The sequence below is a fragment of the Molossus molossus genome, unplaced genomic scaffold (genome assembly GCF_014108415.1).
Source record: "Molossus molossus isolate mMolMol1 unplaced genomic scaffold, mMolMol1.p scaffold_m16_p_7, whole genome shotgun sequence".
In the NCBI taxonomy this organism is placed as follows: domain Eukaryota; kingdom Metazoa; phylum Chordata; class Mammalia; order Chiroptera; family Molossidae; genus Molossus; species Molossus molossus.
In genome coordinates this window covers 97,473,000-97,499,568 of record NW_023425401.1, presented here as the reverse complement: position 1 = coordinate 97,499,568, position 26,569 = coordinate 97,473,000, and the positions used below count along the sequence as shown (strand labels likewise).

General features: G+C 43.4%; 1 protein-coding gene across 8 annotated transcripts in view; it reads right to left on the bottom strand.

Annotated features, from left to right (window-relative positions):
* The window catches only part of CALD1 (caldesmon 1), a 208,539-nt gene that overhangs the window by 129,978 nt on the left and 51,992 nt on the right, over window positions 1-26,569 (bottom strand). For 6 of the 8 annotated variants that reach the window (XM_036246739.1, XM_036246738.1, XM_036246737.1 and 3 more), the window contains exon 2: window positions 2,217-2,310. The gene's annotated coding sequence lies outside the window, so the exon portion shown is untranslated. Of the gene's footprint in view, window positions 1-2,216; window positions 2,311-3,616; window positions 3,645-8,091; window positions 8,112-26,569 lie in introns of those variants that run through there. The other 2 variants (XM_036246740.1, XM_036246742.1) reach the window with 2 other exon arrangements.

Sequence of the window (26,569 nt, the reverse complement as noted above, 5' to 3'; positions counted from 1 at the left end):
ACATCTCTGTCTCCAGTTCCCACCTGAGTTTTAGACTTGTATATATCCCTGTGGTCTAGACAAATGCCCTTGGATGTCCCACGGGCCCTTAAACTCAGTAAGTCTCAGTAAGTCTCAATGAAAACTCACTGTCTTTCCCTCTTGGTTCCCAAACAATGTTCTCAAGGAAGAGTGACCCTATCTGGGGTAAATTCATGCTGTTTACTCTCTCCTTCCTGCCTCTCTGAGGAGAGAGGTAACTCTCAGCCTCAGTCATTTTCTTTCAGCCCCTGTCTGGACTTGACCTTGACTGTTTCTATCAGTTTGTAGGGGACAGAGGGACAGCCAGTGAAGAGAAAGCACCACTAATGATCATACATCGTAGTCAGAGGGCTTCATTTAATATATCCATTCATTCATTCATTCATTCATTCAGTCATTTAATAAAAATTATCAAATGTTTACTGTATACAACCCTCCTCTAGTGCTATGGGAGATATAAAAGGCATACCCTTTTATTTCAAAAATTATGAAATGTCTCAGGGAAATGAGAGCTGTAAACATGAAGGACAATAGCAAACTGTAGGGAAAATAACAAATGTTCTGAGGATGATATGAAGAGGAGAATTAGAGAGAGATCCATAAGCAATAAACAAAACATCAGCATATTAGAGAAAAAAATAATGATGGGTATTATGGACTGCACCGCGTCCCTCCCCCAGTCCATATGTTGAAGTCTTAATCCCCAGGAGCTCAGAATGTGACTCTACTTGGACACTGGGTCTTTAAAGAAGTGATTAAGTTAACATGAGGTCACTAGGATGGGCCCTAACCTGATATGACTGGTGTCCTTATAGGAAGAGGAAATTTGGACACATAGAAAGAGAGAGAGAGAAAGAGGTGCAGGCACATACATGCAGAGGGATGGTCATGTGAAGATACAGGGAGAAGATGGTCACCTGTAAGTCAAGGAGAGGGCCCTCAGAAGAAACCACACCTGCTGACATCTTTTTAAAAAAATTCTCACCCAAGGATATGTTCTTATTAATTTTTAGAAAGATAGGAAGGGAGGAAAAAAAAGAAGCATCAATGTGAGAGAGAAACATCGATCTGTTGCCTCCTGTATATGCCCCAACTGAGCATCGAACCCACAACCTCAGTATGTGCCCTGACTTGGAATCAAACCCACAACATCTTGGTGTACAGGACAATGCTCCAACTAACTGAGCCACCTGGCTAGGGCTGCCGACATCTTCATCTTGGACTTCTAGCCTCCAGAGCTCTGAGAAAATAAATCTTTGTTGTTTCAGCCACCCAGTCTGTGGTATTTCGCTATGGCAGCCATAGCAAATTAATACAGGGTGTAACCGATATAATCCTGAAACAATAATCACCTGAGAAGCATGCTAAATTCCTGAAAAACATGCCTTCCTACTGATGTCAACTTGGGTAAAATTGTGAACAAGTCAAGTTTCCTTTAGTTTCTCATCCCCTCCCTACCTTTTAAAATCCCCTCTTCCTGCTCCCCAGGTAGACCTGCTGGTAGACTTTCTCCCCGAGCTAAGGAGAGTTTGTTGAAAGGGAGGGGTACGTAATACTCCTGACATCTCCAGACTTTGTGCAAAGGGAGCTTAGCCCCCCTGGTAGACTGACTCATCTTCTCTTCATTCGCTTAAGTCATCAGCATTCTTTGCAGGAAGTAAGGACTTCATTATTGACAGGAGAGTGCTTTGCTTAAGATATTATATATGCCAGAAAAAGTGAAAAATAAAGCTAAATATCATATTACAAAATAATTCCTTTCAAACTTGATAGGTTGCCTGGTAAGTAAACAATGGGGGCATCGCGCAAAGCTTGGCTTCTCACAGTGCATCCTTAGGTGCAAGAATTTAGAAAATCAGCCCTGGCCAGTTTGGCTCAGCAGTTAGAATGTTGGCCTGCGGTCTGGAGAGACCCGGGTTCGGTTCCCACTAAGGGCACGTACCGCAGTTGCAGTTTGTCCCGGCCCTGGTTGGGTCGTGTGGGTGGCAACCACTCGATGTGTCCCTTTCACATCGATGTTTCTCTCTCTGTCTCTTCCTCTCTTTCCTTCCCACTCTATCTGAACAAAAAACAAAAATGTCTTTGGGTGAGGATAAAAAAAAAAAAAAAAGAATTTAGAAAATCAGGCGAGAGGCTATATAACTGTTAAGAGAAGAGTACCCACCCAACCCCCAAGTCGCATAAACTCTACTCACAGATAAGCAATCAGATTTTCACGTCTGAACTTTCTTGTTGATCACTAATCCCTGTGGAATTCGATCGGATGATCCTGGAATGTTTTAACGATACCTGGTATAAAAGGAAAATAGAAACATAACTAAATAGAATGAATTTTTGTTAATGTAGACTATATATTATAAAATATCACATTTCCCTCTGGTATTCTTGTTAGTTAGACCCTTAAAGGAGAAATAAGGCATAGATATACACATATCTTTTGCATTTTGAAGAAAATAAATACAATTATTACAGAAGCAAGCCCTAAATTATTCTAAATCATGGGATAGAGAAGGTGGTATAGTTAATACAAAACAGGGAGTACTGTCCTGGCCAGTGTAGCTAAGTGGTTAGAGCATCAGTCCTCGGACCAAAGGGTCATGGGTTCCATTCCTGGTCAAAGGCACCTACCAATTGATGTGTCTCTCTCACATCAATGTTTCTCTCTCTCTCTCCCTCCCTCTCCTCTTTCACTCTCTCTAAAAATCAATGGAAAAAAATATCCTTGGGTGAGGATTAACAAAAACAAACAGACACAAAACGGAGTACTATGCATGCCGATAGTCCAAGGTAAAAGCCTTCGAACAAGGTCAAGCACATCCCTTCTCTAAGCTCCCCGCTCCAGCCTTCTAGGCTTCAGACTCTCAAAGAACATTTGCTTTGCCCCAGGTCTTCTGTTGTCGATGGTTAGGAACTCCACCAGTTGGTAGAAGAGGAGACGCTGGAAGATTACAAATAATTACAGAAATGTGCTAGTAGATAGATCATCTAGAGTTAACTCTCTTGCACTTGAAACACAGCAATAAATATTAAACATTAGACCAAAGAAATAATAACTGTGACAGGAAATCACATCACAGCCCTTAGCCTGCCCCAACATGATACGACAGGGATGCTAATGAGTATGGGTATGGGGACGGCAACTTGGGCCTTTCGATGCTTGCCTTTCATCCAGTAGAATAATGCGGGTCTCAACCGGACCTTAAGAGCATACCTTGCTTTCCCCGATCCCCACCCTCTGTCGTTTTGCACTGGAAGAAAATCGAAGCTCACAGAGGTCAAGGGACTGGCTTGAAATACCACTGCTAGAAATTGTTCCTGGAGCCCTAGATCCTCATTTCAGATTTCACAGGTAAAACAAACAAATCAGAGCAAAACAAAAACCTGCCTAGTGTGTTACCTAGAGTTTCTATGTATCTGAGGAAGGTTGGTTTGCAAACTAGGAACTGGGGCTCCTAAATCAGTCAGCAGAACCAGGTGCCACCCACTTCCTTATTCTTAGCAGTCACTCAGACTACCTTCCCTCAATATCTACCACCTCTTCCTACTCGTCCCAAATGCACACATCCATTATGTATTGTCGATATATCTCAGGTACCTTGCTCAGCATACAAGGGATGTGGGCCTTGTCTTACAGAGATCCAGTTAGAGTGATAAAACATATCATGACACTTCTAGGTGACAAGGCCAGAGGTGGTAAGAGCTCCAAATCCCATTTACATTCTTTCTTCTTCTACTGCGGGCCAAATTTTGGAGGTCTTCTCTCCAAATCTGAAGAGAAGGGGACAAGAACATCTGTGACCATCCCCTAGCTGGAAATCTTGCCTAAGCCTTGTTCATAATCTGGTTCCTCACAGCTCTGAGCCCCTGCTGGTGCCCAGTAGGGGCGTTACAAGATGCATAATGAGTGAATGAATAAACAGAAACAATGAACGAGTTTCAGGGAAGATTGTGAATTCCCCGAAAGTGTAGGCCAAATTTTGCTTTAGCTTTCATTGGTTTCCCAAAGCAGTCTCTGCTCCCTCCCTGCCCCCTCTCCTGATTAAGAACTACTTGCTGTCCTGGCCAGTTTGGCTCAGCAGTTAGAGCATTGGCCTGTGGACCGAAGAGTCATGGATTCAATTCTGGTCAAGGGCACGTACCTCGGATGCAGTTTGGTCCCTGGCCCTGGTCGGGTCATATGAGAGGCAGCCAGTCAGTGTCTCTCTCTCTCTCTCTTCCTCCCTCCCCTCTATCTGAAGATAAATGGGGACTATCCTCAGGTGAGGATTAAAAAAAAACAAAACAAACAAACAAAAAATCCATTTGGTAAGTGATTTGCAGAGTTCTAGAGGATGAAATGTAGGTGAGGACAGATTACAAAGTGTGTCCCTATGTGTGAATTTATAAACAAATATGGAATAAGTGCCCTCTATGTGCCAGGAATAGGATGGGCACCCAACAAGGAGAAGCCTTGTACTTAACCTCATGGCATTTATGGTGTGCTGTCACCCTAAAATGGGAACTCTCAGACTGGGTGCAATCAGGATCTTCTGGGGGTGCGTATTTAAAAACATATAAATGGGATACACCTCAGAGGTGCCCGGGAATTTGCACCTTAAAAATAACTCTCTACATTCGAATGCTGGTGTAGATAATAGCACCCACCTCGCGGACTCCCATCCTGGACTCTCAGACTACTATGGAGGCATGGGAGATCAGAAGAAAGCAAGGAGCTACCAGCCTGGATTATAAAGGAACATACGGAGAGACATTTCAAGTTGTAAAGAAAAAAATTCACAGTACCTTTGGTGGGGAACTCGAGAAGTTAAGAATGTTTAGCTTTAGTTACACGGTTAATAGGCTTAGTAATTAATGCACGTAGAACACTATTGTTCCAGGAAACTTTGGCCCCAGGAGGACTGAAGGCGACCAAGATGGTATCTGAGCCACTGTGCTCCAGGGAGAGAACCTCCTGCTGACCAGGACACAGATAAAGAATCACCAGACAGCCCTGGCTGGTTTGGCTCAGCGGTTAGAGTGTTGGCCTGCAGACCAAAGAGTCACAGGTTCTATTCCGGTCAAGAGCATGTACCTCGGTTGTGGTTCGATCCCTGGCCCCGGTTGGGGTCGTGTGGGAGACAGCCAACTGATATGCCTTTCTCCCTGGGTGAGGATTAACAATCACAAGACTGCAGATGGAGGGATGCTGGGAAGACTCTCTGGACGGTCCAGATTTTATCTGATTAAGTTTTTACCTGAATTCCAAACCCCTTACCTACACTTTTCTTCTCCTTATAAAGGTTGGGTTGAGACGAGATGTAAGACAGTCCTGAGGATACATAAGCTCAGATTGCCACCCATCTGAATAAAGTGCCCATACAGATTCAATGCTTGTCTCTACTGGATGGTTCTGGCAGTGACAGGCAGCACACACCCTGACTTTTCTGGTTTCATATTGTGCTGACTCTGCTGGGATAGCTTCGGGACTCCGGTAAGTTTGGGTATTTGGCGGGGAATCCCATTGGCTGCCTGGACTGGGGAGCCCTGGGGTGCAGATTTGGAGACGCCCTAGCAGCTGCCAAGTGATTCCACTTAGGGACTCTCAGCACTTAGTCCCTGTCGCCTTGACTTTCGATTGAACTGCTGCACTTTCTGGTGCAGGATTACAGTCCCGAGTTACACTTAGGTGGAGTGTCAGGAATTAAGGAATTAAGGTGTTTGGTTTGTGTGCTATATCAGAGCTTTGTCTGGTAAGGATTGGGGGTGGGGGTGGGGGTGGGGGAGCCTCCGTTCTGGGAAACAGCCCTTTGGGGCGAGTTTTGGCTGATCGGTCAATCTATGCTTATAAACCTGTGACTAAAAAGAAAATGACTTTTTATTGTAATACTGTTTGGTTTATGTATAATCTGGCTGCCGAACAGGTCTTTAAATGACTATACTACACTGCAATTTGAGCTGCTTTGTCAAAGATCAGGGAAATGGGACAAATCCCTTATGTACAAGCTTTTATGACTTTACGCACCAAAGATGCAGGATTAAAAGGAAACAGGCTAATGGCCCAGAGGAGAGGGAATTTGCCTGTGGTCAATAGCAGAAGCTCTGGCTGTTGTGTCTGCTGTGAGCGTGACCAGGGTCCCCATGGCCCCTCCAGCCCTGGGGACCTTCCTCCCGACTGGGCCATGGAAGCCAGAGGAGGTGAGCCTAACTAAGCTGGTCTCTGTCCTGAACTGGCCAGGGAACCGAATTCGGTGGAGGACAAGCCCCTACCAGGGCAGGGCAACAGCCTTTGTGAAGATTTCCAGTGGGAATAGGGCCAGAGGGCCAGCCCGCTGGGTATCACGGGGCACGTACCCCATTCTCTATGTCGGATCTGTTAAACTGGAAAAACTCAAGTCCTTATAGGGATGATCCTACTACAATGACTGGCTTAGTTTTTGCCACCCACCATCCCAGCTGGGCAGGTATACAACCCTCACTGAATATTTTGCTTACCGGAGATGAGCAGAGGTCGGAACTGGATAAAGCAAATGAAGAGGCTCAGAGACTCACCAAGGAAATCCAGTTGGGCTTCCGACCCTACTAAGGCAATACCTTTCGTGGGGCCCAGGTGGGACCCCAGTGAGAATGGCCTTCCTCTCTTAGAGCCTTGTAAGAGGTACATCCTTGAGGGACTGAAGAAAGAAGTCCCTAAGCAGAAAAGCCTGAATCTGGTACCATAAAACCCCACATCTGTGACCCCTCTGAGTTTCTGGAAAGAACCTGCCAAGCCTATAGAAAATATACTGATTCAGACCCACAAGCCCCTGAAAATATTAGAATGTGAATACGACCTTTATCTCTCAAAGTGCACCTGACACCAGAGAGAAACTTCAGAAGTTAGAGGGGGACTGGGCATGAGTCCTCCCCAGTTAGTGGACAGGTGTCTAAAAACAGGGAACAGGAAAAGGCCTGAGCAGCCACTGTTTTGCTGGGACAGGCTTCGGGGCAATTCCGTCGGGGCGATGCCCGACCCCTGTCTAAGGAGCCTGCACCGATCAATGCGCGCAGTGCAAAGGAAAGGGGCGTAGGGAAATGAATGCCCTGAGCAAGGGGGAAGGAAGTCAGGGTCTGAGAACAGGAGTGTCATGCTGGGGAAAGAAAATAGCCCCGAGGATGAGTGACGGGCCCACAGGTTCAATTATTACAGCAACCTATTAAAGTCACCCCCCCCCCCCAGAAACCGTCCACAATTTAGGGGGAGACCCTGAGCCAGGACTTAAAGGGCCTAAAATCAGAAGGAGGCGATGTTGACCTAATACTATAGCTACCTTGAACCCTCGGGCATCTTGTGGCTATCAGCACAGAAGGCCCAGATTTGCCAATGAGCAGTACAGTTTCTTGGGTTCTTGCTTGAAGCTGACAAAGGAATCTTATTGGAAACAGAAAAGAAACCATAATTCGAATGGAGGTTCCCAATACCAGGAAGCAGTTAAGAGAATTCCTGGGAATGGGGGGCTGCTGTCACATTTGGATTCCAAACTTTGGGCTCATGGCGAACCACTGCGTGAAGCTCTGAAGGACCAGGATATAGCCCTTAGAACGGACGAGACGGTGCACTCAGGCTTTTGAGTCCCTGAAGGCACATCTGGTTTCTGCACCAGCCTTGGGGCTTCCAAACCTATACAGAAGCCCCTTTAATTATATGTTCATGAAAGGCAGGGCATTGCCGAAATGCTGTGACATTTGTAACCCATGGCATACTTGTCAAAGAAACTGGATCACACGGTCCAGGGTGGCCAGCCTGCTTGGGAGCTGTGGCAGCCACCTACAAGCATTTACAGGAAGCAGAAATGTTTTCCGTGGGCAGCCAGCACCATCTGAGCTCCCCACCAAGTGCTGAGCCTCCTGGAGCAGAAAGGGAAGGTGTGGCTCATGGCTGGAAGAATGGGCGGGTACCAAGTACTGCTTCCCAACAATCCCAAGGTCTCCCTCAAAACTGTAAGTAAGTTAAATCCTGCCTCCCTTCTCCCGGAGCCTGGCTCAGCCACATTAATGCATGACTGGGCTGAAATCATGAAGTTTATTCTAGAGGAATTGATTGACAGGACCAACCTCTAGAAGAGGCAGCCTAGACTCCATGTAGATGGAAGCAGTTATATGGACAAAGGGAACAGAAAGGCTGGATGTGCGGTTGTGACTCTTGAAGGAATAGTAGAAGCCGAGGTCTTACTGCCGGGGACCTCTGCTCAGAAAGACTAACTAATTGCATTGACGAGGGCACTGGAGTGACCGTGCAGACCGACTTGAAGTATGCTTCCCCAACTCTGCATGCACATGGTTCGATCTGGAAGGAAAGAGGACTATTAACCTTCAATAAAAAGGGAATTAAGGTTATAGCAGAAATTTTTAAATTACTAGAAGCTGTCCAGGTACCTTTACGGGGAGCAGTTACGCACTGTCCGGGCATCAGAAAGAGGACACTGCTGTGGCGATAGGACACAATCTGGCCGATCAGGCAGCAGAAGAGGCCGCTAAAGGAATGCTTATGATGCCTTTGGTACCTCTTCTAGACCCGTCACAATGTGACCCTGAATATTCGACTGTGGACTCAGAGCATGCTAAGAGCTGGACTTGTGATGAAGAAGATCCTGACAGGGGATGGAGAAAGAATAAGAAAGGAGTTATTCTGCTTTCTGAAAATTTAGTTGAGCCAGTCATGAAGCATTTGCATGAAGCTACTCACTATGGAAAGGATTCATTAACCACCTGTATCAAACCATGGCTCACAGGTCCTGGAATTTCTAAAGCCATAGGAAAAGTAATAGCTAGATATGTTGTGTGCCAGAGAACAACCCCAAGACAGAGCCCCATCAAAAGAAAGAAGGGAAACAATACCGAGAACAAGGCCCACTTGAGGACTGGCAAACAGACTTCACCCAGATGCCGAGGGGCCTAGGGTGGAAGTATTTGTTAGTCTTTGTTGACACCTGTTCAGGATGGGTAGAGCCTGCTAGAAGAGGACAAATCCACAGAGGTAGTGAAAGCCTTGCTTTGGCCTACCCGGCAGCATCCACAGTGACAGTGGACCTGCCTTCGTTTCAGAAATTACACAGGAAGTTAGTCAACTGTCAGGAATCAAGTGGAGACTCTACATGGCATGGAGTCATCTGGTTTCTGGGAAGGTAGAGAAAATGAATCACCTCTTGGAGAAAGATATAGCCAAACTGTGTCAAGAAACTTATCGCCATTGGGATCATGTTTTACCTATTGCCCTGCTCAGGATAGGGTGGCGCCTCGAAGTGGGATTCAATTGAGTCCTCAGGAAATTGCGTATGGGCGACCATTTCAGGCTATGATTGGGGTGGGAGAGATGTATCTAGATCAAGAAGTGAAGGTACAGAACTATGCACAGCATTTAAGTCAGACCTTACCTGTAGTTAATGACCTTGCATGTACTGGAAACCTCTGCCCCACAGGTTTGCTACATTCCTTTGAGCCTGGAGATAAGATGTAACTCAAGACTTGGAAGACAGGATCCCCAGAAAAACCAACTAGAAGAACAGAAGACTGGACCTTGGGACACACGGATCACCACTCCAGCCGAGGTGACACTGGCAGGACTAAAACCCTGGATTCATTCCACCAGAGTAAAGAAAGCACCAGAAGAACAATGGGCCACCCAACCGCAAGAAGACCCGAGAGTCATCTTTCGAAAACAATGACTTACATTCTTTTTGTTACTTTTTGTTCAACCCCATGCTATGGAAAACCTAGTCCTTTCAAACGAGATGAAAATATTTGGGTATATTTAGCAAAAAATGTTCTAAACATCTCTGACTTTTGTCTTGCAGAAGGAACGCATGTTGAGCAAATTTTCAGTTCATCTCTTGTTGGTGTTTGCACCCCCCTGGGAAGCATTCGAAATTATTTCTTTTTTCAGGATATCAGTAAGAACGTAACCTATTCTGATATTTATCACTGGGGACCTGCGGTAATGCTGAAGGACAGGGAAATGTTTTCATTGAAAGTCACTAATGTAGCCCCCACGGGGGAGTGTGTAACTTTTGTCAACTGTGTTAGAAATTGTTTCATGCTTTCAGCAGATGTGGAGATGAACTGCAACACAACCACTCATGTATCTTATGTGTTGGGTCACATCAAATTGCCCAAAGGATGGTTTCTAATATGCGGAAGGACGGTTTATTCCTATGTTCCAGCAAAGAGCTCTGGAGGACCATGCTCTCTAGGAAGACTGACGTTGTTCATGCCTCAGAAGCCCCGGGCTCGACGGGAACTCTCCCTTGTACCTGATTGTAACAGTGATTTGCACCTTTTTAGCCCTGCTGAGTATAGATCCTTGACAATATTTGTAATGCCAGTCATGGTAACCTCTTGGAATATAGAAATAAGTAGCTTAGCCTGCGCTATGGTAAAGGCTTTGAATGCCACCTCTCAAATCATTGGTGCCATCGGTCAAGAACTAGCGCAAGGCAGAGAAACAGTGTTAAAAAATCATGCAGCTCTAGACTACCTGCTTTTAAGATATAATCACGGATGTGAAGAATTTAAAGGATTCTGCTGTTTTAACCTGACTGATAATTCACAGCGCATAGAGGATAAACTGAAGCAAGTAAATGAAATAGTGTCCAAGATAATACAAAGAGAAGGAGTCTTTGGTGTTGATATGTCTACACTAACCTCCTGGCTGCCTAGTATTACTGGTCTTAGAGAGACATTGGTCGTTTGCCTCCTTTTCATCTTTTGCAGTATCATAGCTTGTGGTTGCATACAATGTGCCCCCTTGTGTAGATCTGCTATTAATCTTTGTAATGCTAAGATACATGCTCAACAGCAAAATGATTACATCCAGATGAAACCAATCTCAGAAAGAAGCTAAAGACCAACAGTGGGGGAATGACGGGGAACTCAAGAAGTTAAAAATGTTTAGCTTTAGTTATATAGTTAATAGGCTTGGTAAGTAATGCATGTAGAAAGCTATTGTTCCAGGAACCTGTGTGCCCCAGGAGGACAGCAGGCAACCAAGATGGCATCTGAGCCATTGTGTTCCAGGGAGCCAACCTCCCAGCTGCCCACGACCAGACAATCACCAGACAGCAGATAAAGGGATGCTAGGAAAACCGCCGGACTGACTGCAGCTTTTATCCAACTAACCTTTTCCCCTGAATCCCAAACCCTTTACCTACACCTTTCTTCTCCTTATAAAAAAGGTTGGCTTGAGATGAGATGTAAGACGGTCTTTAGGGTACATAACCCACCGGCTTCTTAGATCGCCAGCCATCTGAATAAAGCGCCCATAAAGATTCAATCCTTGTCTCTACTTATCGGTTCTGGTAGTGACAGATAGCACCAACACCGACTTTTCCAGTGTCCCCTTCCCCAAACACTCTGATAGGGTCAGTATTTATTTGTCTAATTTCCCTTTTCCTGCCTCCAATCCCCTCAGGATTTTTATTTTAAAATTTGGGGATAAATACAGAAAAAAATCTGGGAAGAAAATGCTCTCAGTGGGAAAAAACTGTTTTGGTCTATAGAGTCTACATATATGTTCACACAATGACCTGTCTTGTTAGTGAGACAAAGCAAGAAAGGCTTTTAAGAGAAACCATTAAGTAAATGGCAAAGTGACTAAAACTGGAGTTTGTCTTCAGACATACTTTCCTTTCTATTTTCAGATTTAGGATCAAAGAGCCAGAAAGTTGATAAAAACTCTCACACCTTGTTTTAAGATCTTTCTCTACCATCAGTTAGCTTGCAACTTCATATAGATGCCTGGGTGAACCATTACTTCCTGATCCCTTAAGCCCCAGCTTTTAATTCACTGTCCAACACAGATTCTGGCTGACCTGGCTCAGAGGTAGCTGCTGAAATTCTCTGCAGGGAAGGCTGAGTCTGGACTGGGCATGGTAAGGAAGGAAAAGACCCAGATGAAAGATGAAGGAAGAGGGGAAGAAAGGGAGCGAGAGCTGGGCTGCATTAAATAAATGGGTGGGTCTTCCTTCTACAGTCTCCCTCCCAACCTGGGCCAAATAGCCAGGTGCTATTCATTGCTCCTTTGATTGAACCAGCAGTTTGTGGGGAAATTGGGGTTTTGCATGAAAGCGTTCATCCACTATGGGAGAATCCAGGTATAATAAAGGAAAGAGGAGTCTCTCTCCTCCCAGTTAGATTCCTAGTCCTCCAAGAGCAATGGTTTTCTCAAAACTCTCAGGGTGCCTGTAGCCAAAGCCACCAAGCAGCCCGAGAAACAGAAAGTAGCACCTTCCTGGAATACACAAAGGGAAAAACATTGCCAGTACATATCTGTAAAAAGTGTTTAAATTTCTACTTAAAAATTCTTATCACAAGTGTTCACAAAAAGATTCCATTTGCCAAATGGATACCAAGGCATTGGGGGAAGGAGAAGATCTCAAATGATAATTTGTTATAATAGGGAGTTATCACCAAGGTTGAATTCGAGATCCTTTATAGAAATGAAGAACTTCGGATAGCCAACAAGAACTCAGTTTTAATTAGTTTAAAATTTTGCTTTATGTGATTGAATTAGGACCCTTTGATTTCAACTTTAATATTTATATCCCCCCCCCCATTTCTCTTTCATAATAATATGCTCGACTTTAATAATGGGCATAGTAACAACTACTGTGCATTCAGGGTGTTTAGTGGCAAGTCCTGTTCCAAGCACACTGTACACATCTATCTCATTTGACCACTGTAATAACCTGGTGAGATATGCACTTTTATCTTAGGGTAATCATGGTAGTTAAGCCATTTGCTTAATTTACAGTTAGTAAGTAGTGAAGGCGGTGTTCAGATCCAGGGGCTGACCCAGCCTGACGGTCGTATTGAAAGGGTACCTGCCCTTGTTCACTTGGTCACTGGGTTAGTACTCCAAGCCAGAAAGGGACACGTTGTGGAGCAAGGACTCTGCCTTCTCAGAGCTTACATTCTGGGTGGGGTTCAGTGGACACGCGATTCCCAAAGTGAGCAAATAAAACAGCGCGTTGTGACAGAGGCCACCGGAGGTTGGATGGTGAGGGCTGGTCTCTCCGAAGAGGAGACATCTAGGCTGAAAATCCATTTCTAGGAAGGAGTAACACATGGGAAGTCTAGGGAAACAGTGTCCCATGAGGAGCCCTTGAAATCCTGTTGTGAGATAGAGGCTTTTATGAGATGACTGTGTGTTCTGTGATCATGAAACTCTTCCAAGTTCTTTGGTCCATGTGGGATTCGGGCTAATTTGTCCTTTAGTAGAATACACGCTGCTGAAAGATGTGCTGAACAAAGGGGCTTAAAACAACGATCCTCGAAGCGCAGCTTTTGCTGGAACACATGAGGTGGTAGTGGTGCTGCTGACCTGTCCCTACCATGGAGGGTGGCCAGGGATGCACACGGCCCCCTGTGTGTCCAGTGACCAGAATGACAGAGGTCCTGTGCCCCTTTCACTTGGTAAACTTGAAGAGAGCTGCCTTCTGTGGGTTTTTGTGAGCTCTTTTCTGTCTTCTGCACTGGGGGATAAGGCAGAATATTTCTTAATAATAGAGAGAAGAAAGAAAAGCTACAGGACATATCCTTGGAATGGGAAAGGAATGGTAAGTAGCTATTTCAGTCTTAGTTGGCAGGAAGTCATGTAATTTGTGTGGCTAGAAATTAAACTAAAATATTTAAAAATAGATCTATGGGTTTTAGAATGAGCCAGTAACAATAAAACATTAATAATTGTGTCTTGAGAATTGTCTCTATTTTACATTTATAGTCGAATATGGGAGCAAGGAGTATTTTAAAAGGGAAGAAATATGTGATCTTAGGGAATTTGGGTCACTTAAACAAATACTAATGAGTGAATTGACCTTGACCAAGTCATTTAACCACTCTTGGCCCCTCAGTTCTTTCAACTGTAACATGAGGCATTTGGAATAGATTTTAAAGATCGCTCCAACTCAGATGGTTTGTGTATAATTCTATGAACTTTTAGGGAAAAAAAAGTATTGTGCATGTCTTGTTACAGTTGTGAATAAAACAAGTTCACTCAAGTTTACCCTTTTCAACATCTAGCAGGGTTCTGAGAGAGGGTATGGCTTTTCAGGGACTACCTCCTCTCACCCTTTCTCTGTCATTCATTGAAGCAAAGAATTGGGGGGAAATCTTATATGATAAATGTATGGTGAAATGAACATATGGTGTGTGTGGATCAAGCTGAACTGGTTCCCCAGTTCAATTCCATCTCATATAGTAAAGCAGAATGGAATCTTAAAACACAATGTTTAGTAAGAAGAAAACAGAAAAGAAACAGAACAAGATGTACATCACAATATTGTACTGAAATGTAAAACACAACATAATATAATGTACTGATCATGGATACATATATGTATAAATAAAGAATTTAAAGGGGAAGAACTGGCAAATGAGTTTCAAATCATCTCAGCCCTAATTTGACTAAAGTGAACTTCCCCCAAGTAATTAATATAAACTACCAGGAGACAGGGTAACCCTTCTAAAGGAAAGTAATATCATCCAGCACTTCGTTGAATATCCATATGAAAAAAAAAGAAAACCAAACCTTGACTTCTACTTAACACCATCCTCCCCAATTCCCCAAATTCCAACTTGATTATAGATCTCAATGTGAAAACTTACACACTAGAGATTTTAGAGCAAAGTAAAAGATGTCTTCATGATCATGGGATAGGCAAAATTTTTGTAAAAAGGATATAAAACCCACTAACTATAAAGGACTAAAATTGATCAATTGTACTACATTCAAATTAAGAACAATAGAGTGAAAAGGCAAGCCACAGACCGAGAAAAATTTATTAGCAGTACATGTACCTGACAAAGGACTTGTATCCAGAATATATAAAGAATTTCCACAAATCAATAATGAAAGGATAGATGACCTAATAGGAGAATGGGTAGACTTCAATAGCACGTCACAGAAGAGGATATTAAAATGGCCAACAAGCATATGAAAAGCGCTCACTCTCATTAATCATTAGAAAAATTCAAATGTAAACTACACACTTCTAGAATCACTAAAATTCAAAAGACTGACAATTCAAAGTGTAGGTGAGCGACTAGAACTCTGATGCCCTGCTGTGCAAAGCTAAATTGGGACAATCATGTAGGAAATACGTTTGGCGGTATCTGCTAAAACTGAATATTTGTATACCCTGTGCCCCAGAAACCTTACTCTCAGGTAAATACACAACAAAAATCCATGCACAGATTTATCGAATAACATGAGCTAGAATGCTCATAGCCAGCACTATTCATAATAGCCACAAGCTGGAAATCACCTCAATGTCTATCAGTAGTAAAACACCTAAATCACGGCAGGCAAATGATAAAATACTGTATAGCAATTAGAATGATCAAAGTGTTGCTCAGGTGGCAAATCTCAGAAACATACTGTTAAATAACAGAATTCTCTCTCTCTCTCTCACATACACAATCAGACCCCATTAGTATGAAATTTAAAAACAAGACAACACCAGTACTTGGTATTAGAAATCAGAATAATGGTTATCCTGGGGTAGTGGGAGGGGGGAGGAGACATGACCCTGAGAAGGGGCAGGGTTTCTGGGGTGCTAATAATGTTCTGTTTCTAATCTGAGTGCTGACTACCCCACAGCATTCATTTTGTGAACATTCATCATGCTGAAGAATTATGATCTGTACCCTTTTCTGTACATTATACATCAATAAAAAGCATTGTTTTTATAACATGTGAATAGAAAAAGATAAAGCCTCAGTCTGGAAAGGTGACAAGTAAAGGGAATTTATGAGCTCAAAATATATAAAAATCATACAAGTTCAATATCCCCGGTCATATATTATACCAGTAGGAAAATAAAATAACAAAAAATAATAATAATAAAAGAAAGACAAACAAGGAGAGAAAACAATACAGTAATACAAATCAATGTACTCCGCAGGGGGAAAATTGTAGTCGGGAAGGCTGGGATCAATTTGGCCAGTTATTTCTAGATTAAAAGTCAACACTGGATTATTTACCAGTGACTTAGTGAACTTTCCATATATATATTTTGGCTTACTATGTCTTGGAAGGGAAATATTGAATGTTTTTGCAAGTGGCCCATACTAAAGCAATTCAGATACAGTACTACTTATCATCTTAAGATGTTGGGAAACTTCACGGTGCATTCAGCCTTTTGCTTACTAACCACGCTTTCTCCTCCTCACTTTCCACCACACACCTTCCAAAATATGTCTCCAGTGGCTCATGGGTGCATCACGACCTTGTACAGCTTCCCTCTTTACTTGTTTAAATTGTGTATTTCCCTTGAAGTCTCTGCCTGTGTATCCCGAGTAACATTTGTCCATAGCATGCTTATATTTTAGGGTAAATTTTTATGTCTGTGGGAGAATCACTTGCTATTCATGGGATGTGTTTCTCATGTTACTATAGAATTATGCATGTGGATATGTACGCAGATGAATAAATTGGAAAGATTTGCTATACAGCATAACTTTAGGCATGTAAAATAAGTTTAATAATTGTTAGTTTAACCAAATTGAATTCTTTCCATTCCAGTATATTTTCAATTTATTGACAGTCTCATCAATGAAGTTGAGACTCGGGAATTTTGCATATTGACAAAGAAGCGAGGTCCTAATTCAGTAAAGCAAATGAATTTCTTTTTTTTTTTTTTTTTTCAGTTCAGTCAACTCAGTGGAAAACTTAAGCACACTTTATTGATTTAGTGAATTGATGTTCATATTCTTGTTATATAAACATACTTGTTATATAATACGTACTTGTTTGTTTAAAGTATTCTCAAAACTTTTTCTGGTGTTGGTTTCGACTACCAATTGAAATTTAACCTCTCAAGGACAGAGCTGAGCTGTATGTTACATTTCTTTTATGGCCAGCTGCTTAAGATGAGCAAAAACATAAAGCTCAATAACACCCAACGTGGAATGATCCCCTGTTCCTCTTCTCGACCTTCTCACCAGCCAGAGCCGCCCACCTCTCTTCCACCCCAGAGCTGTGAGCCAAGAATTAATCCAGAGCCTTGAGCTTGGTCACTGTGAAGGTCAAAACTCTGACCTAGGGAACTGGGGCAGTGGTAGGGGGCTCAGGTCAGATCCTAGAATCATCTTGTCCTGCTCGTGTAACAAAAGGCAAAACCACTGGTGTGTGTAGCTCTGAAAAACTTAACTGGTTGATGTCATTGCTCAGCATTGAAAAGAAACTCCGCCTCTGTATTCTCTATTTACACTTCCAGCAGAAAGAGTAGCCAGTGACAGCTGCAGTCCCAGGGACGAGATACAGAGGCCTTTGCTCTAGAAAACTGGTATATCATCACACTCACTCTGTCTGTTTATCATCACCCAGTTATCGGTCAGTTATTGTCTTGGAAACTGTGGACATCAGCAAACACAGCAAAATAACAATGCACAGGGGACCATTTTGTGCACAGGGCCCTGGGAAGGGCCAGTGGAATTCCTGTGATCAGTCTCCTTTTGACTTTTTCCCATAGAGGCTGGTCCTGCACTGAAATGTCTGGAATGCTTGGTAGGGACAAAGTGGGCTGGTCACAGGGCAATTATGCTTCTGTCGTCAATGAGATCAGCCATTTGTGGACTGATTTCCAAGTGACTCGTGGTATCACGAATGGGTTAAGAATACAAATACACAGCACTTTTACAGTAAACAGAACTTTCACATCCCTGTTCCCACGTGGTTTTCATGGCAACCGTGGAGGTCAGTAAGACAAATCTCACAGGCAACATTTTTCAAAGGGACCCAGAGAGGCCTAGAGAGGTTCAATGGTTTACCCAAGGCCTCTCAGCCAGTGGTGGCTACCCATCTGTTCTCTTTGCAGAACGCCAGTGGTGGCTACCCATCTGGGTCCCCATCTGTTCTCTTTGCAGAACACCATTCTGTCTCCATTTGATTACTTATCAACCAAGTTCATTTAGCAGAAGCTGGTTATTTTTATTTGAAGACAATCACTCCACTCGATTTTGGAAATCAGATCAATCCACTGCTTGATTCCTGACTGCTATGATGGTCTAAAAACGTTCACAGTAACAGTCTTGAGATTTGATTCTTTGTGGCCCTTGGAATTCAGACTGTCTTTGCAGTAATCACAGAGGGGAGAGTCTAACAAGTAATAAATCCTTCAAGCACTTGAACATCAAAATAAATCTGTCAAGGAATGGTGGCCCACCACCGTGGCTTTCCACAGTGTCAATCACAGCGTTATTACTAGTGATATGTGTCATCAGAAATCAGAGGTTCCGCATAGTTTATTTTTTGGGAATAATTTACTTGACTCATTCAACTGCATCTAGGGATATTTTAAATTTTTTTTCTTTATTGATTTTAGAGAGAGAGAAAGGGAGAGGGAGAGAGAGAGAGAAACATCAATGAGAGAGAACATCGACTGGCTGCCTCCTGCATGCCCCCCACTGGGGATTGGGCCCACAACCTGGGCATGTACCTTGACTGGGAATCGAACTGGCGACCTCTTGGTGCATGGGTCGATGCTCAACCACTGAGCGACATCGGCCGGGCGGAATATTTTTTGAGTGGAATAAAAAAGCCTACCTATGTGTATTCCTGTGAGCAGGTCTTTCTTATGAATATCATTCCTCACATATGTCACATGGAGAAAAAAATTAAGGTTTGCTTTCCTACTATTCCTATCTCATGAGACAAAATGTCAGGCCCCGTTTGGGATTCTATTTCCAGTTATTAAATGGGTGTTGCTAAGGATACAGCAGAGATGAAGACAGACAAGTTATTTGCCTTCACACAGATAACTCCCTAGGGGGAAAATAAATACTAAACTATTTATGTCTTATTTACTTCTTCTTCTTTTTTTTTTTTTCACTTTTTTAAATTTTATTTTGGCAAGGACACTGAACTGATGCATTCTCTTAACGTTTTATTCGCTTCTACGTCCCCTGTGCCCCCGTAGTTCCAAGCACATCAGTGTCTCAATAAATATGTGCTAAGTGAATTTATGAATGAGGTCCCCAGGTGTTCAAACATTTTAACTTCTAAATCGTGATCCACTGCCCAGTGTCCTTTCCAGAACCAGTCTGAAAGTGGACGCAGGTGCATAGTCAGACTCTGTCTGCAGCCTGGTCCTGACGTTTTAACTAGCAATTCTATTCGATGGTTGATGGTAATGCGGACGATAGTTTGTCTTCAGTCTGTTATAACCACAAACTTAAACCCAGGCTGCTCTCTTTAAAAAATAAAGCGTGACCCTGGCCAGTTTGGCTCAGCAGTTAGAGCGTTGGCCTGCAGACCAGAGAGTCCCGGGTTTGGTTCCCGCTAAGGGCATGTACCTCGGTTGCAGTTTGGCCCCGGCCCCGGTTGGGGTTGTGTGGGTGGCAGCCACTCCATGTGTCTCTCTCACATCCATGTTTCTCTCTCTCTCTTCCCCCCTTCTCTCCTGCTCAATCTGGAGATAAATGCAAAGGTGTCCTCGGGTAAGGATTAAAAAAAATAAAGTGTGTTATTAACCAAATAGAGGGTGGAGTGAAGATACAGATGGGTCAATGAAACCCATGTCCACATTAATTCAATATTTCAAATTGAATACCCCATAATAAATAAGGATAGCATTTTGTAATCATAGCAATGCCTCTTCATATGCCAATAAAAATACCAACAGAAGCCTGATCATGTCGAACATTTATAGCTGAGTTGATTGAATTAAATAAAAAAGATAAATTAGTTTAATAAAACCTTTTCGGCAATTGTCTCTAAATAATATTGAGCAGCAAGTGTCCATCAGTAGACGAATGGATAAAAAAGCTGTGGTACATATACACAATGGAGTACTATGCAGCTGTAAGAAAGAAAGATCTCTTATCCTTTGAGACTACATGGAGGAACCTGGAGAGTATTATCCTAAGCGAAACAAGCCAATCAGAGAAAGACAAATATCACATGATCTCACTTATTTGTGGAATATAATGAACCAAACAAACTGATGAACAAAATAGACCCAGAGACATAGAAGTAGGGTATAGACTGACAAAGCTCAGAAGAGGGGGTGGGGAGAGGAAAGAGATAAATCACAGAACTGATATGCATGTATGTGTAACCATGGACATAGACAACAATGCTGGGAACTGGGTGGGGTAGGGGAATCGGGAGGAGGGTGTCAATGGGGGGAAAAGGAGAAACATCTGTAACAAAAATAAATTAATTAAAAGTAATTATTGGGCCGCTCTGTGTCTCTTTTTGAAATGACAATTCTGGCATTATGAAGGCACAATTATAAGCTGAGCAGAGTTGATATACATAACTGTAAAACATTTTTTGCAGCCTCATAAGGAAAAGTTCTAAAATAAACTTCCCAGAGATGACAACAATTTCGTATGTCTGAAACCTAAAAATGTGATGGTGACAAATTACTGTGAGAGGATGAAAAATAAATTACTGTGAATAACTTGAAACCTCTAAGCTGACGTACAAATGCCATCCCAGAACCTTGAATAGAGCTACAAATACGTTATGTGAAATATGCTGGAAAAGTGAGGAAGGAAAACATTATGCTCAGCCAGAATTCACCAGCATTGAGGCTGCACAGATACTTAGATTGTTTGGGGAGTATGTGCGTGTGTGTGTGCACACGCGTGTATATGTGAGTGTTTCTCTCTCTTTCTGAGCCCTTTCGTTTCCTGATGTAGCTCAAAAGGAAAACTCAGAGATGAAAATCAAAACTGTCCTTATTATGTTTCTAGGCTGTTTGAACCCAAAGGAGGCCAACCCAGGAGTGAAGGGACTTGACCTTGAGCTCCGGGAATGGGCGATCACATTTCCAAGCTGCTTCATATCCCCAGAGCATCTCACAATTATTGATCGACCGAGTGAAAAACAGTGATGGTTTTCATGACTGCTTTTGTTTCTATTTTACTTTATTGCAAAAGGTCCCAAATCATCAAATCTGTAGTCAGGCCTATAAAGACGATACAATTATGCATCTCATTATAGAAAATACAGAAATATATGTAAAAAAAACAACAACAATTTTTAGTCTCTTTTAATGTCTCCCACCCTGAGATTTCTTTAAAGTTTCAATATATTTCTTCTCATTTTGTTTCTAGCAACACATATGATCTTATCTTAAAAGCAAATTTAAAGTCATATATTCATTTTTTTCACTGATACATATTTTCCTACATCATTCTTTAACATGATTAATAGTGTCCTGATTTATATAAGTGTTCTTTCACTACTGGACATGTAGAGTATTTCCAGGTAGGGCTCTTAGATTGTGATGGGACATCCTAGTACACACATCTTTATTCTGAACTCTTTTTTTTTTTTGGTACATGCCCCTAGTGGGAACTGAACCCGGGACTCTCTGGTCCACAGGCCGACGCTCCAACCGCTGAGCCAAACCAGCCAGGGCTATTCTGAACTCTTGACTGCTTTGATTTGAATTGCAAAGCGATGTATGGGGTTCATAACTCTCAGGAGGTATCAAATGAATCGCGTTTTCTTACTATGAATTCTTCTTGTTTCCCAACAACCAACTGGAGAAGTTGGAACAGTCATTGCAATGCCACCAAAGTATTTGTGGTTGAGCTACAGAACAGCAAACAACAGTAAATACAATGGTAAAGACCTCTATGATCACCCAGTCACCGCCAAGATTATAGAAGAACCCTACAAAAGAGTTGACTTTAAAAACCGTATGTTAAAGCTCTGGCCAAGTGGCTCAGTTGGTGGGAGCATTGTCCTGTACACCAAAAGGTGTGGGCTTGATTCCCCTCGCCAGGGCACATGCCTAGGTTACAGATTTGATCCCCAGTTGGGGCACATATGGGAGGCAACGGATCTCTCTCTCTCTTGCTTTCACTCTCTCCCTTCTTCTCTTTTGAAAAAAATCAGCCCCAGCCAGTTTGGCTCAGCAGTTAGAGCATCAGCCTGCGGACCAGAGAGTCCCGCGTTCGGTTCCCACTAAGGCAGTGGTTCTCAACCTTCCTAATGCTGCGACCCTTTAACACAGTTCCTCATGTTGTGGTGGCTCCCAACCATAGAATTATTTTTGTTGCTACTTCATAACTGTAATTTTGCTACTGTTATGTCTTAGACAACCCCTGTGAAAGGGTCGTTCGACCCCCAAAGGGGTTGCGACCCACAGGTTGAGAACCGCTGCACTAAGGGCACATACCTCAGTTGCAGTTTGTCCCCGGCCCCAGTTGGGGTCGTGTGGGTGGCAGCCACTCGATGTGTCTCTCTCACTTCGATGTTTCTCTCTCTCTCTTCCTCCCTCTGACCTCCTACTCTATCTGAAGATAAATGCAAAAAATGTCCTCGGGTGAGGATAAAAAAAAAATCAGTAAACTTATCCTCAGGTGAGAATTTTTTTAAAAGTGTTAACAGTGAGTTTAAAGGTTAGAGTGCAAACACTCTGAAGATGGGGATTATATTTGTGCTTTGGTTTCCTCTCTACAACTCATAAAGCGTTCCAGCACTGCTACTTTTTCTTTCAGCAAAAAAGAATGTAATGAGCCCGGCCAGTGTGGCTCAGTGGTTGAGCGTCGACCCATGCACCAAGAGGTCGCTGGTTCGATTCCTGGTCAGGGCACATGCCCAGGTTGTGGGTAAAACCCCTAGTGGGGGGCATGCAGGAGGTGACAATCGATGTTCTCTCTCATCGATGTTTCTATCTCTCTCTCCCTCTCCCTTCTCTCTCTAAAAAAAAAAGAAAGACAAAATAATAATAAAATTTTAAAAAAAGAATATAATTAAGCATAGTCCATATTCCCTGAGTTTTTCCTTCTTAACAAATGTCGCCAGCATTCCCCTGGACCTGGGAGTCACTCCAGACACTTCCTCGCCATCCATTCCTCACCACTACTCCCCATGCAATGGATTACTGAATCCAGTGCTTCTCCCTCTCCACCATTGTTCCTCCCCCCAATCCGATCCCCCACATCTCATCTGGACCAGTCCAGGAGCATCCTACTGGTCTCACCAGAGGATATGTTTCATTGACTTTAGAGAGAAGAGAAGGGAGAGAGAGAATGAGATGATCGATCCATTGCCATCTCTCTTCGATGTGAGAGAGAAACATTAATCAGTGGCCTTCAGCACCAGGAATCAAATCTGCAAACTTTTGGTTCATGGAACGCCCTCCAACCAACTGAGCCACCCATCCAGGGCGCAAATAACAATCGTTTTGAAAACATTACTCTGATCATGTCACTGCCCTGGTTAAAACACATCGATAGCTTCACAATGCATTGGATTTAGACTACAGAGCCATTTTTTTTTACCATGCCTCATATTCTTATGTAATCTGGCCCTGCCTACCTCTCCAGCTTCCTTTTTACCACTACCTTTTGTGAACTGGTCACAGTAGCTTTCTTTCAATTTCTTGCAAAGATCTAAATTTTGTAGACCACAGAGCCTTGGGACAGGCTGTTCTGAGACTAAAGGAACCCCCCCCCCCAACACTAGCACTTTCTCATTTGGATGATTTTTTGTTTCCCCTACACCCACAAAGTCAAAGTTGGAATAGTATCTGTACTGATTTTTGAGTTACAGCATAAGACATATGTTAAAGGCTTCAAGCATCCTATCCATTTATTACCAAGGTACAGCAAATTAAAAGTTATTGTGTTAGATATACGTATTTTAACATATTTACGTCCATGCTATTCTTTTTTACAGCTCTGGTATTCATCTGCATGTACCATTACAATTTGTAATGACATTTATATTTGGGTTCCGACTTATTTAATGTTTGTGTCTTTCCTACCGGACTTAAAGCTCCATAGGTTATGCCCGGTTTTTGGTTGTTTTCACCACCACTTCTCAGAGCTACGCAGTTACCTGAAATAGAGTAGTCACTCCTCAAATACGTATGGAATAAATTAAGTGGTCAACAAACAGCCAAAACCTTTCAAAAGAGTCAGGGACGCTCTGCAGGTTTATCATCGATTTGCAGAGAGGATACTTATTAAGAGTTTGGCATTTGCTGAGTGATCGACACAGTAAATAAATGAATGAGTCTATGGGTATTTGTCAGCTGTCAGGGCAGAATATGGTAAGCTTCGAATGAAGGATACAGCAGTATATCAAAGCAACCAGTTATATAACCTACATGTTATTTTCTCTGCTGCTACAACTTTTCTCCACAAGTTGTTTTTGTTTTTTTTTTCAATCCGCACCCGAGGATATTTTTCCATTTATCTTCAGATAAAGCGGGAGAGAGGGAAAGAGCAGGAGAGAGAGAGAGAGAGAAACATCGATGTTAGAGAGACACACCGACTGGCTGCCTCCCACACCACCCCGACCAGGGCCAGGGACGAACCACACCAGAGGTACATGCCCTTGGCTGGAATTGAACCCACGACTCATTGGCCCGCGGGCCGATGCTCTACCCACTGAGCCAAACCCATCAGGGCCACAAGTTGCACTTTGAAAGTACGGAAAGCACACAAATGTGCTTCGCGTTATAATAGCCGAGTCATGCATCACCTCGCTTGGTTCTCATCAGAGCCCCGAGAGGTAGACAGTACATCATCTGCATCTGACAATGAGATTGAGTTCATCGCCTGCAATCACCCAGAACGCAGTGGACTCCGGACTCAAACGCCGGCTTCCCAGCCCTCGAGACTAAGTGATAAGAGCAAGAGTGGAAAACCACGGGGGAGCTGATGTGCTTTTAGTTCTGATTTCCTCCCCTGCGTCTGTGATAAAGATTTGACTAAACTGATACAGCCTTTCAATACCCACATCTTTCCAAGTCTTCCATCTTAACAATCTAATTTGGTCTCCACTGCTATTTCCAATACTTCGGGGACCGGTGAGATTTTAGTTTCCTTTCCAGCCATATTTCAAAATACACCGCCAGCCACATTTATCTCTATTCCTTTTAAAACAGCGAGAAAAGGCCCCGAGAAAATTGCCTCGATGCAGAGAACCTGCTCACACACCGGCCGTGACATTGGCTTATATCCCGACAGCCTAATATGGCTAAGAACACGTTCGGCTGAACAGTGACGATTGCCAAACTGAACTTTTCAGTAAGAAAAGTGCCACGGAGTCCACTGTTTAGACAGAACATCAGTTTAGATACAGTGCTTCTCCGTCCCCATCCACGAAGCCGTATCCGGACTTCTGTGTAGTAATGAAAACCAGACACCTGCCCCCTTTGCCTGCTCACAGGCAAGATGAATAAATAAAACTGCCCAGAAAGGCTCTTGGGCATAGTCTATTGAACATGTTGCCCTTCTTGGGTTATAAAAACGGAGTGACTGGGGATACCCAATTCAGATGCCAAGGGCCTCTGACTGTATAAAATTAAATAGCTTTCAACAGGAGAAGGGCTGAGGGAAATGCTCTCTCCCACCTCCCACCTCGGGCCCATCGTGGATTTGCCATCATCCTCCTCAGCTAGCACCTCTGACTGACATTCCTGTTTCTTCTGACTCCCAGCACTGTGATGTACTTGAAATATCACGATTATCTTTTAAAAAAATTTTTCCCCTTTATTGATTTTAGAGAGAGAGGAAGGGAGAGGGAGAGAGAGATAGAAACATCAACGAGAGAGAATATAGATTGGCTGCCTCCTGCATGTTCCCCACTGGGGATCAGGCCCACAACCTGGGCATGTGCCCTGACCGGGAATCAAACCGGCGACCTCTTAGTGCATGGGTCAGTGTTCAACCACTGAGCCGCACCGGCCAGGCTATCACGATTATCTTAAGTGGCACCCTCTCTCTCATCCAAATACGATGCACAGGCATCAAGTCTGTGAATTCTGCTTGGGCCGTTTCGGTCATGCGGGCTTTCTTGTTTCCATTCCTCCCATTATTTCCATCATTCACACACTTTCTTGTGCCTAGGCCATCACAACTGTCAGCCGGTAAGTGACACTGCGACTTCTTTAGTTATTCTGAGGCACGGGCAAAGCTTGTAAAGTCAGCCAGATCTGCCTTTAATTCCGGATTCGCCACTTACTTGGTGTCTTTTGCAAGTGGCTGAGTTTCTCTGCCGAAGTGGGAACTGTCCACCGCGCATCGTTGTCATGGGACTTCAGCCGGGTGACAGGCACTAGAATGGAACCTAATGGGGAGCCAGTGCTCAGTTAACAGCAGCAGACTCCATGCGCTCCTTGTCCTTCCCTGATCTTGAACAGTCTGCACGATACTGCTCAGCTCTTTTTCTCAGCCATACATGCAGAAATTGGAGGGGAAAATATACCCACTGACTCCTGAAACGTGCCCTGTTCAGGGAGGAGGGGAGTGCGGCCTAAAGGATTCGGTTGGGCCCAAGTTAAAGAAGAATTAATATCAAAAAATGTATAGCACTCAGCTGGTGTGGCTCAGTGGATTGAGCGGCATCCCATGGACTGAGAGGTTGCGGTTCGATTCCCAGTCAGGGTACATGTCCGGGTTGCGGGCTCAGTCCCCAGTGAGGGGCATGCAGGAGGCGGCCAATCGATGTGTCTCTCTGACATCGATGTTTCTCTCTCTCTCGCTAAAAAAATACAAATGAAAACACATTTTTAAAAAATGTGTTGCTTCTCAGAGTTACTAAGGGCTTAAGCTCAGGGTAGAC